The sequence below is a fragment of the Leucopleurus acutus genome (assembly GCF_964270905.1).
Source record: "Leucopleurus acutus genome assembly, chromosome: 1".
Classification (NCBI taxonomy): domain Eukaryota; kingdom Metazoa; phylum Chordata; class Mammalia; order Artiodactyla; family Delphinidae; genus Leucopleurus; species Leucopleurus acutus.
In genome coordinates this window covers 148,733,879-148,745,189 of record NC_139142.1, presented here as the reverse complement: position 1 = coordinate 148,745,189, position 11,311 = coordinate 148,733,879, and positions in this window count along the sequence as shown.

Here is an 11,311-nt window from a genome sequence, read left to right as displayed (position 1 = left end):
CCCGGTGCCCAAGTTCCAGTGGCCAAACCTCTAGGTTTCACCAAAGAAGTGCCACTTAGCACAACAAGGGTTAAACCGGGATCCTCATGGAATGCACGCCAAAACCCCTCCGAGTCTCCTTCACCTGGCCTCGCCTTGCCTCACCGTCGTCACTTCACTGGGTATCACGGATTATACGGATGGTCCCAGGCTGCTCTGCTGTTGTCATTCCTTCCCTGGCATTCCCCCTTGTTCGGGGTGAGGGAATACACGCGTACTTTAGGAGGGTGCATGGGTGCACCGATGTTAGGGGCAATACCACGCAACGATGTGAGCTCTATCTCCCCTCAACATTTCATTTGCTGCCCATCTTGCATGTTGTCCACAGGGAAATGTGAAAGCAACGTAGCGCGGATGCCTTCACAGCCTGTGCCCATCAGGACAAAGAGCCCCGCTGTCCAACAACCCCATGGTCTCAGGCCCTGCAATTCCTCTCCTGAGCACTCTCTCATCCATCACAGCAGAAGGATGGCTTCCTGAACCCCTAAGACACCCACAGGGCAACTGTGCCCCCTCAGCATAAGAGCCAGTGCCCTCTAGGGGAAAACACATGCCCTTAGGACATATGCTTCCAAACAATGGACGCGCCCTAAAGTGGAAGAGATCTTCCACAAGGGAATGGCCCTTGGTCGAATATGAGGGCCTCCATCAAAAGCAGCTCGTAGGGGGCCTCCCTGGTGGTGCAGTGGTTTATAGTCCACCTGCCGATGCAGGGGACACAGGTTTGTGCCCCGGTGCAGGAAGATCCCACGTGCCGTGGAATGGCTAGGCCCGTGAGCCATGGCCGCTGAGCCTGTGTGCCCGGAGCCTGTGCTCTACAACGGGAGAGGCCACAACAGTGAGAGCCTCGCATACAGCAAAAAAAAAAAAAGCGGCTCGTTGGGACCCGTGAAAAAGGACATCCGAGGAACACCTGGACTGCCCAAGGGAGAATCACCAGCAGGCCTACTTCATGGCCTGTTGCCAAGAGAGACGACCCACTCTTGACCCAGACACAAAGCTAATGCCATGGGAAGCATTCTGATGCCCACCGTGGTGAGGAAAACCCTTGCAGCCTAATGTCATGGGAGCCATTCCGATGCCCAAAGTGGGGGGCAAACCACTGTAGCAATTGGGTCACTTGCAGTGGTGCCTGGCACTTTTGCACTCTGGCCTGTCAGTGATGTGACCTCGGAGAAACCGTGAGGCCCAGATCCTCTATAAACAACGTGTTACCCACTGCCGTGCAACGAGAGAACCTAGCCAACAGCCTAGACACTTGAACCGGTATAACATGTCTGGCCTGTGGCCAGGGACGCCAGATACCACAGTCTCGACGCAGCAGCGGGTGGCAGGAAAAATGACCCCTCCACCACAAATCCTCTCCTGCCCTTCAACCTGCAGCCTTTCCTTGGCAGCCGACTCCTTTGTTTCCACATGGTTGTGCCCAATGACCTCTGGGAAGATCTGCAATCCTCAGGGAACACTATGTGGGCTGGGTGTAGTAACGATGATGGGCTGTACTGAGGACCACCTTCACATCTTCAACACAGGGCAAACATGGCCAGACATGGACAAAACACCCCACGGCCACCAAATCTGTCCCCATGAAAAGACACTATACCGTGCCTGGAAGGCAACCATTCGCTGGCACAGGAACCTGCCATGAAGTACATCGACCAAGGAGAGTAAAAAGGCGGGACAGTCCACAAATGTGCTCCCGTGTTCCCTCCCTACACGTGCCTCCAAATGCTCCTGAGGGAATACCAAATGTGTTCCGGGAACCCTACGGCCACCATCGATCTATGCACCCACCAGTAAACCTGGGGGCTTTGCCAGCCATCTCACGTGTATTTCCTGCTCGCCTTTCCTTTCTCCTTCAACCAGGATCGAAATGTCTGAAGGCAAGGTGCCAGAGCCACCCCTCATCAAAGAAGTTTTATTTTCCTGAGAATTGACTAAGACATATTCAAGTCCACCTGCACACAATACACAAGCAGATCACAACCAAGGAGGAACCATCAGCTTGGCCCAACTCCCAGGGACAGTGGCCCATTTGATTTCACCCCTCATCATGAGAAACCTAATCTGAAACCTGTCTCCCAAGGCAGAACATGACAAGGAAGACTGACCTAGGCCAGGACTCCTGCTCTGACCCTGAGCACAGAGACTTCTGTTTCCTTGAGGGCACAAGGCCATGAATAGGGGGCGGGGGAGAATGTTAGAACTCACTGGCAGGCCAGAGCCCCACCAAGGGCTAATGCTTCCTCTTCTGAATGCACGCTAAACTGTGGCAGGAGACAGAAAACCTTGATAGACTTAGTTGCCCATAGACGACTAATTTGTCCTAAGCCTTCCCAGGTGAATGGGCATAACAGGCTCCTCTCCAAATGGCCCTTTTACCAGAGAAGGCTGCCACTCTCCACTTGAACAATGTGGCTGTGGATCCCCACAATAGCTAAATGCAACATGACCTCTCTCTACTCTTCTTTTGGGAGCTATGTGCTGGACATCAGTTCTGATGAGGAGATGGTAGGGATTTCTCATTCATTTTGTTCGTTATTTCCAAGGAATTCATTTTTGGGAGTCATCATCGATCCAAGCACGTGCTCAAAGCCTGGACATGCAAACTCACAGCCTCCACCATGGGACAGCCAGTGAGCTCAATCATGTCAGCAGTCAGGATTGGCCAGAATCAAACCATGGGGCAGGAAGTGCAGCCAAGTCTCAGGGCATTGGAGCTTGGGTGCCCCAGGAAGAGCCCAGAAAGTAATGGTGTACTCTTGGTGCACAATATCCTATGGACAAACATCTAGGTTTCTGCAAAGATGTTCCGCTTACTGCCACAAGGTTTCCACCAGGAACCTCAAGGACTTCACGCCAACACCCCTCTGAGACTCCTTTGCCTTGCCTCTCCTTGCCAAAAAGTCCACTATTCACCAGGTATCACAGACTATACGGAGGGCCCAATGCTGCTGGTGGCATTCATTCTCTGGCAGTGCACCTGGTTCAGGGTGAGAGAACACATGCACGTTTGAGGATGGTGCACAGGTGCACAGAGGGAATGGGTGATACCACCCAGAGATGTGTGCTCTACCTAGCCTCAAAATTTCATTTGCTGCCCATCTTGTCTGTGTGTTTGCAGCCAAATGTGAATGCATTGTGATGTAGATGCCTTCAGAGTATGCAGCCATCAGCACAAAGAGCGCCGCTGTCCATCAACCCCCTGATACGGGCGCTGCAATTACCCCCCTGAGTGACCTCCACGCCAACACAGCATAAGGATGTCATCCTGAACCCCTGAGACACCCTCAGGGGAAGTGGGTCCCCTGAGCCTAAGAGCCACTGTCGTCCAGGTGGACACACCGACTCTTGGCATATACACTTCCTCACAATGGACTCACCCTCAAGGAGAAATGTGGTCCCTGAGATCTTCCACAAGCGAATGGCCCTTTGCCGAATGTGATGACCTCCATCAAATGCGGCTCGTAGGGACCCGTGACAAAGGGCACCTGAGGAATCCCTGGACTGACCAAGGGTGACTCACCAGCAGGCATACTTCCTGGCCTCCTGCTAAGCCAGAGGACCTTCCCTTTGACCACACGCAAAGCTAAAGGCATCGGAGCCATTCCAATGCCCAAAGTTGTGGTGCAAACCCTTGCAGCAACTGGGTAACTTGCCGTGGGTTTTTGCAATTTTGCATTCTCGGCCCGTCAGTGAAATGACCTCGGAGGACCCATGAGACCCAGGTCCTCCAGCACAAAATGTACCCACAGTCGTGAAACAAGAGAACCCAGCCAACAGCATGGACACTTGAACTGGCATGACATCTGTGGCCTGAGGCCAGGCATGCCAGAGACCACAGGCTCGCTGCACCAGCTGGTGGTGGGACCAAATGGCCCCCGCACCACACATCCTCTCCTGCCCTTAAAGCTGTAGCCTTTCCTTGGCAGCCGACTCCCTTGTTTCTGCATGGTTGTGCCCAATGACCTCCAGGAAGAGCTCAAATCCTCAGGGAACGCTACATGGGCCGGGTATAGAAACGATGCTGGGTTGTCCTGAGGAACACCTTCATATCTTCAACACAGGGGGAACATGGCCAGACAGGGACAAAACACCCCACTGCCTCCAAATCGGCCCCTATGAGAAGACACCATACTGTGCCAAGAAGGCAACCATTTGTCGGCACAGGGACAATCCATGAAGCAAATCAACAAAGGAGAAGAAAACAGTGAGATGGTCCTCGAACGTGCACCCATATTCCTTCCCTGCACATGCCTCCAAACGCTCCTGAATGCATCACAAAGGCCTTCTGGGAACCCTATGCCCACTGTGATCTATTCACCCACCAGTCTACCTGAGGGATTAGCCAAGAAACTCATGGGTATTTTCCGCTCACCTTGCCCTCCTCTCTCTGCCTGCATAAAAACATCTCACGGCAAGGTGCAATAGCAACCTCTCACCACAGAAGCTTGATTTCCCAGGGAATTGCCTAAGGCATTTTCCAGCCCCCCAGCCCACTAACACATAAGGAGGACACAACCTGAGGAGAAGCCATCAGCTTGGGCCCAACTTCCGGGGACAGTGGCCCATTTGATTTCCCCCGATCAACAGGAGACACCTACCCTGCATCACATATCCCAAGCAGACCATGACAAAGAAGCCTGGCCTAGGCTAGGACTCCTGCTCTGACCCTGAGTGTAGAGACACCTGTTTCCTTGAGGGAACAAAGCAACGACCGGGGGGCGGGGAAGGCTTGTAGAACTCAATGGCAGGCCCAAGGCCCGTCACAAGCTCACACTTCCTCTGGCACCTGCACGCTCAACTGAGGCAGGGGACAACAATCCTGGCTAGACTCAAGCACACCGAGACAGCACGCTGTCCCTAGCCTTCCCACTTGGATGTGTATCCCAGGCACCTTTCCCAATGGCTCTTCTCCCCACGAGAATGCCGCCACCCTCAACATGAGCAAGGTGTCTGTGGACGCCCAATGCAGCAAATGAAACATGAACTTCTCCTTACTTTCCCTTTGGGAGGCAAGTGCTGGACCTCGGTTCTGATGAGGAGACGGTAGGGATTGCTCACTCATTTTGTTCAGATTTCCAGGGAATGCATTTGTGGGAGTAATCATCAATCCAAGCACCTGCTCAAAGGCTGGATATGCAAAGTCGCAGCTTCCACCACAGGATGGCCAGCGAACTCAATCTTGTCAGCCTTCAGGAGTGCCCAGAACTGAGACGTGGGGCAGGAATTGCAGCCAAGTCTCAGAGCATCGGAGCTTGTGCTCCCTGAGAAAACCCCAGAAGATTATGGTGCAGCCCCGATGCAAAAGTACCGTGGGCAAACATCTATGTTTTGTAAAGAAGTGCAGTTTACCACAATGAGTGTTCCACCAGTAACCTCACGGATTGCATGCCAACATGCATCTGAGACCCCCTCGCCTCACCTCGCCTTGCCTCGCCTCGCCTCGCCTCGCCTTGCCATGTCTTCCTTGACTCGCTGGGTATTACAGAATATGCAGAGGGTCACACGCTGCCACTGGCCTTTCTTCCCTGGCACTCCACCTGGCTTGGAGTGATAGAAAACACGGATGCTTGAGTATGGTACATGGGTGCACAGGCGCACGGAGGGACAGGGTGATACCACCCAGACATGTAAGCTCTATGTCGCCTCTATGTTTAATTTGCTGCCCATTTTGTCTGTGTGTCAGCAGCCAACATGAAAGCATCGGGGCATGGATGCCTTCAGAGCAGGCGTCCATCAGGACAATGTGCGCTGTAGTCCATCAACCCCCTGGTCTCGAGCCTTGTAATTCCCATCCTGGGTGCCCTCCCCACCGACAAAGCATAATGATGTCATCCTAAACCCCTGAGACACCCTCAGGGGAACTGGGTCCCCTCAGCCTAAGACCCACTGCCCTCCAGGGAAACACACCCACTCTTGGCACATACGCTTCCTCACAATGGACTCACAATCAAGGGGAAATGCGGTCCCAGTTACTTTCCAGAAGGGAATGGCCCTTGGCCAAAAGTGATGACCTCCTTCAAAAGTGGCTCGCTGGGCCCCACAACAAAGGGCACCCGAGGCACTCCTGGACTGACCAATGGGACTCACCAACTGGCATTCTTCCTGGCCTCTCGCCAAGCCAGAGCCCCTTTACTTGGACCATATGGAAAGCGAATGGCATCAGAGCCATTTCGATGCCCAAAGTTGCGGGACAAGACCCTTGCTGCAACTGGCTTACTTCACTTGGCGCCTTGCATTTTCGCATGCTGGGCCCATCAGTGCCACAACTTCGGAGAAAGCTTGAGATCCAGGTCCTCCAGAACAAATGTGTCAGCCAGAGCCGTGCAATAAGAAAATGCAGCCAGCAGCCCGGACTCTTGAAACAGCATGACTTCTCTGGCCTGAGGCCAGGCACACCGGAGACCACAGGTCCGCCCACCAGTGGGTGACAGGACAAAATGATCCCAGTGCCACAAAACTCTTCTGCCCTTAAACCTGCAGGCTCTCCTTGAAAGCCGAATCCCTTGTTTCTGGGTTGCACCCAAAGACCTCCGGGAAGAGCTCTAATCCTCAGGGAACAGTGTGTGGGCTGGGTACAGAAATGACGCTGGGGAGTCCTGAGGAACACCTTCACATTTTCAACATAGGGTGAACGTGGCCAGACAGGGTCAAAAAACCCCATGGCCTCCAAATTGGCCCTCTTGCGAAGACACCATACTGTGCCACAAAGGCAAATACTACCTGGCACAGGGACCCGCCATGATGCAAATCGACAAAGGAGAGGCCAAGGGCGGGATGGTTCATGAACGTGCACCCATAATCCTTCCCTATACATGCCTTCAAATGCACCTGAAGGCATCCCAAAGGAGTTCCAGGAACCCTATGCCCATTGTCAATCTATCCGCCCACCAGCCCACCCATGGTTGGGCTTAGCCAACCATGTCACGTTTATTTCCCACTTGCCTTGCCTTTCCCTTTCTCCCCAGATCAAAACATCTCACGGCAAGGTTCCAGAGCCAACCCTCACCACAGAAGCTTGATTAAACTTGGGTGCCCAGAGATGACATGCTCTCCCTAGCCTTCCTCCATGGATGTGCATCTCAGGCTCTTTCCCAATGGTTCTTCTCCCCACAAGAATCCCGCCAACTAAACTCACACAATGTGACTGCGGATATCCAAGGCAGCAATTGCAACATGACACTCTCCTTACATTCCCTCTGGAAGCCACGGAGTGGACCTCAGTTTCACTAAGGAGACGGTAGGGTGTTCACAATCATTTCCTGTAGATCTTCCAAGGAATGCATATGAGGAAGACATCATTGTTCCGAGCATGTGCTGGGATGCTGCAGAACCCAAAGGGCAGGCCTCTCAGCATTAAGATCAGTGAATCTGTATGGGTCTGTAGAGAACCCAGTGACCTCGGAGAGCTCCAGAGCCTGGGGAATCCCCACTACCCAGGCCTCTCAGCATTAAGATCAGTCAATCCACGCTTGCAACCGCTGGGACCACCCAAGGAAACCCTAATATCGAATGGCACATCTTGGAGTGGGAGAATACCTACTGTCCTGAGTGACCCACAGCCATGCTCGGCACCCTGGGCTGCCCCATTTCTTCTAGGTCTCCCTTGCACCTCCAGTCATCAAACCACATGAAGATCTTCTTGTCTTAGCCGATGGCCAGCCTTGCCCAGCAACTGCACCTAAGAAGTGGACAGAAATCACACAGGCTTCAGAATTGGACCGGCGTACTCAGAGAACACTATTCATGCCAACATTTACCCGGGGATAAGCCCTGCACCTGCTTCCCAAGTACCTCAATCCCTTATGGAGGAGTGAATGCGTGTCTGACAGCACGACTGAAGGAATGTAGGCATGTAGGTGGGCCTGCGAGTGTGAGGGTATATGTGTACACGCACACACCCGCACGTGTGTGTGACTGTGACTGCGCACGAGGACTCACTTGCGGGTTTCTGTGTGTGCCTCTGTACCCACGTCGGGACCTCTGTGTGTCCCTGTACCCCTCTGTAAAGGCCTCAAACAGGAAAAGCAACAACTTATACACAGAGCCATGGCCTCGGGCCCTGCCACAGAACGTTGAAAGACCCCTGCTACCTTCAAGAGACCGCATGCGAACTTTGACCCCAGAGATGTTGAAATAAGCAATGGACTCCTGCTCTCCAACAGCACCGTCTTCTGACCAAAGCACACAGACTTGATGAGACCAGCCTGGCCTCCTGGCTGTGGGTGTGACATCTACATAAACCTGGAGACCCTGCCAGCTACCCTAGCACATCTGATGTGCACTTGCTGGCCACTCCCAGCACCTCTGGGAAGAAGGGAACCTCCCACGGGCAGGCCGACACTGCCTTGCAGCTGGCTACAGGCAAGATGCAGCCCCTCTTCCTCTCAAGGGGCCAAAGGACTTAAGACCAGGTGCCACTTAAGGCCAACTATGCCAAATCACTTTCCATGGACCCGCAGGCATGCCTATCATGGGAAGTGTTGGTCTTCAGCCACCTTTATGCAGGGTCGAACTGCACAAGGAAACTAGGCCACCTTCCCGGCCAGGTTCTGGCCAGCTAAACAACTGGCAGGATTCATGGCTCTGGTCCCTGAGGAAATGCTCAGATGCTGGATATCCTTGTCCCATGTGCCCTCCTCCTGCCCACAGGGCGATTGGACACAACAAGAAGCCACAGACACCATGCTAACATGGGAGACACTGAGCACCACGGAAGACAGACAGCAAGCATGTCGGCTTTGATGAGGTCGAACCCACGCCATACATTCTGTAATCTCGTCAGCATCACACCAACACCAACAAGGACCTCACAGAGATCCAAGGTGCCATCCACGAGGATCACAGAAAGACTTCAAATGGAGGACCTCTGCCACGGGAGGGGAACTGAAACCCTGAAAGAGCACAACTGGCTATCCATGGCAGCGTGCATGGCATCACAATATCGCCCCCATCTCTGCCACACCCACGGTTTTCCACAGATAAACCTCTGGCCCTGTGAAAGGCTTGCGTGCTACCTGGGCAGGCTGTGTCATGTCCTTTGGGAGAAACACTTTCGCCTCGCACATTCCATAACTAGGGAACAAAGGGGCCAAAGGGCATGTTTGCATAACTCACTTCCCCCTAGGGAGGCCAGCCCCAACTCCTCAGCAACTGGATCTCTTCTACCCACCGCAATAAACCATTTGGGTGTCATTCCTCAGGCAAGGGGTCCCCGGTCGACACAGGTCACCAATCACAACACATCCACTTGGACCGCAAAAGCCCTCTCCTCCCTAGGCAGCTGATGGCAACCCTCACGGTTCAGGGACATACCAGGGAAGCTGAGGCGACCACCTGCAACCCAATGATGACAGCCCATCCCATGACATCACACAGGACCTGTCCTCATCATGCCTTACTTTCCTGTCCAGGTCATCAGCCACCATGCAGGCTTAAATGCAGCACTCGGTCCTCACTCAACTACACGATGACCCACTTGGCACCAACACTGTGCTGAGAGTTGCAGTACACGAGCTGACAAGGGCAACACCGAGGCCTAATCCGTCAGCCCCCTTCCTCCGACACCCAGCGCCAGCCCACCCCTGCCCACTGCTCCAGCCCCACTGGGCACTCAAGAAACTCATCGTGGCAAAGGCAACAACAGGGAGGGCCATATGCCTGGCCTGGGGCTCCAGGCCACAACGAGAGAAGCTGGCTCATTTTGGCTTCCAAACACCCCACAAAGTGCCACGACCAAAGAGGAAACATGGCCAAAACACAACTCTCCAAGCCGCAGGCTCACTGGGCCTGGACCTGTACACGGTATGACACCTAAAACCAGCAAGACAGCGTGCCGCCTTGTAATCCGTCATTGGCCTTTCACCAAGGACCTGGGATTCATAGACGATTCAGGTAAGGTGCAGACACGGTCGACCTTCAGACAGGAGCCCCTCAAATGCTGGCACCATGGGTGGTGTTTGCATGCATGTCAAAAAGGGGACGCTGGCCTCCACTCCCAACTGTACCCTACCCCCAAGGGAGGAAATGTGCTGGACCTCAGTTTCAATGAGGAGACGGTAGAGCGTTCTCACTCATTTAATTCAGATTTTCCAAGGAATGCATACAAGGGTGTCATCTTCAATCCAAGCACATACTGGGACAGTGCACAACACAACAGGGCAGGCCACTTGGCTCTGCAAAGGAGCCATGACCCCGGAGTATTCAAAAAGCCTGGGGAATCCACAGCCCTCAGGGCACTCAGCAAGAGTAACAGGCAATCCACTATTGCAGCCACTGGGCCCGTCTCAGGAAACCCTAATATCCATTGGCACATCTTGGGGTGGTTGATTGCCTACTGTCCTGAGTTATCCACAGCCACGGTCAGCAACATGCCCCTGCCTCACTTTTTCCATTTCTCCTTAGCACATCCAGTCATCAGACCATGCGAAGGTCTTCTTCTCTATGCCAACGGCCAGCCTTGCCCAGCAACTTCACCAGAGAAGTGGACAGAAACCACAAAGGCTTCAGAATTGGACCGGGGTGCTCAGAAAACATGATATGTATGAATATTAACCTGGGTGTGATGCCTGAACCTGCTTCCCAAGGACCTCTATCCCTTACTGAGAACAGAATGCATGTCTGACAGCACAATTGCAGGAACTCAGGCACGTATGTTGGCCTGTGTGTGAGACGGTGTTTGTGTGTGTTCACGCATGTGCATGTGTCTTTCTGTGACTGCGCATAAGGACGGGCTGGTGGGTTTTGGTGAGAGCCTCTGAATCCGCGTCTTGGTCTCTGTCTGTCCCTGTGGCCCTCTGCAGGGACTGTGAACAGTAAAGGCCAAAGTTTATATGAGGAACACTAGCTTTGGACCCTACAACTGAATGGAGAAAAACCTCTATCACCTTCAAGAGGCCGCATGCGAATTTTGACCCCCAGGGGCTATTGAAATAGGCCACAGACTCCCGCATTCCCACAGCCACGCCTTCTGAACAAAGCACAAAGACTGGACGAGACCTGCCTCCCGGCCATGGGTGTTACATATATGTGGACCTGGAGACCCTGCCAGCTACGAGAAGATCTGATGTGCAATTGGGGTCACTCCCAGCGCTTCCAGAAGCAAGGAAACCTCTCATGGAAAGGCCAACACTGACCTGCAGCTGCCTACAGGCAAGATGCAACCTGGCAGCTCTCACGGGGCTAATGAACATCGGAACAAGTGCCACTTCTCGCCAATTAGGCCAAATCACTTTCCGTGACCCTGTGGGAATACCCACCACGGGAATTG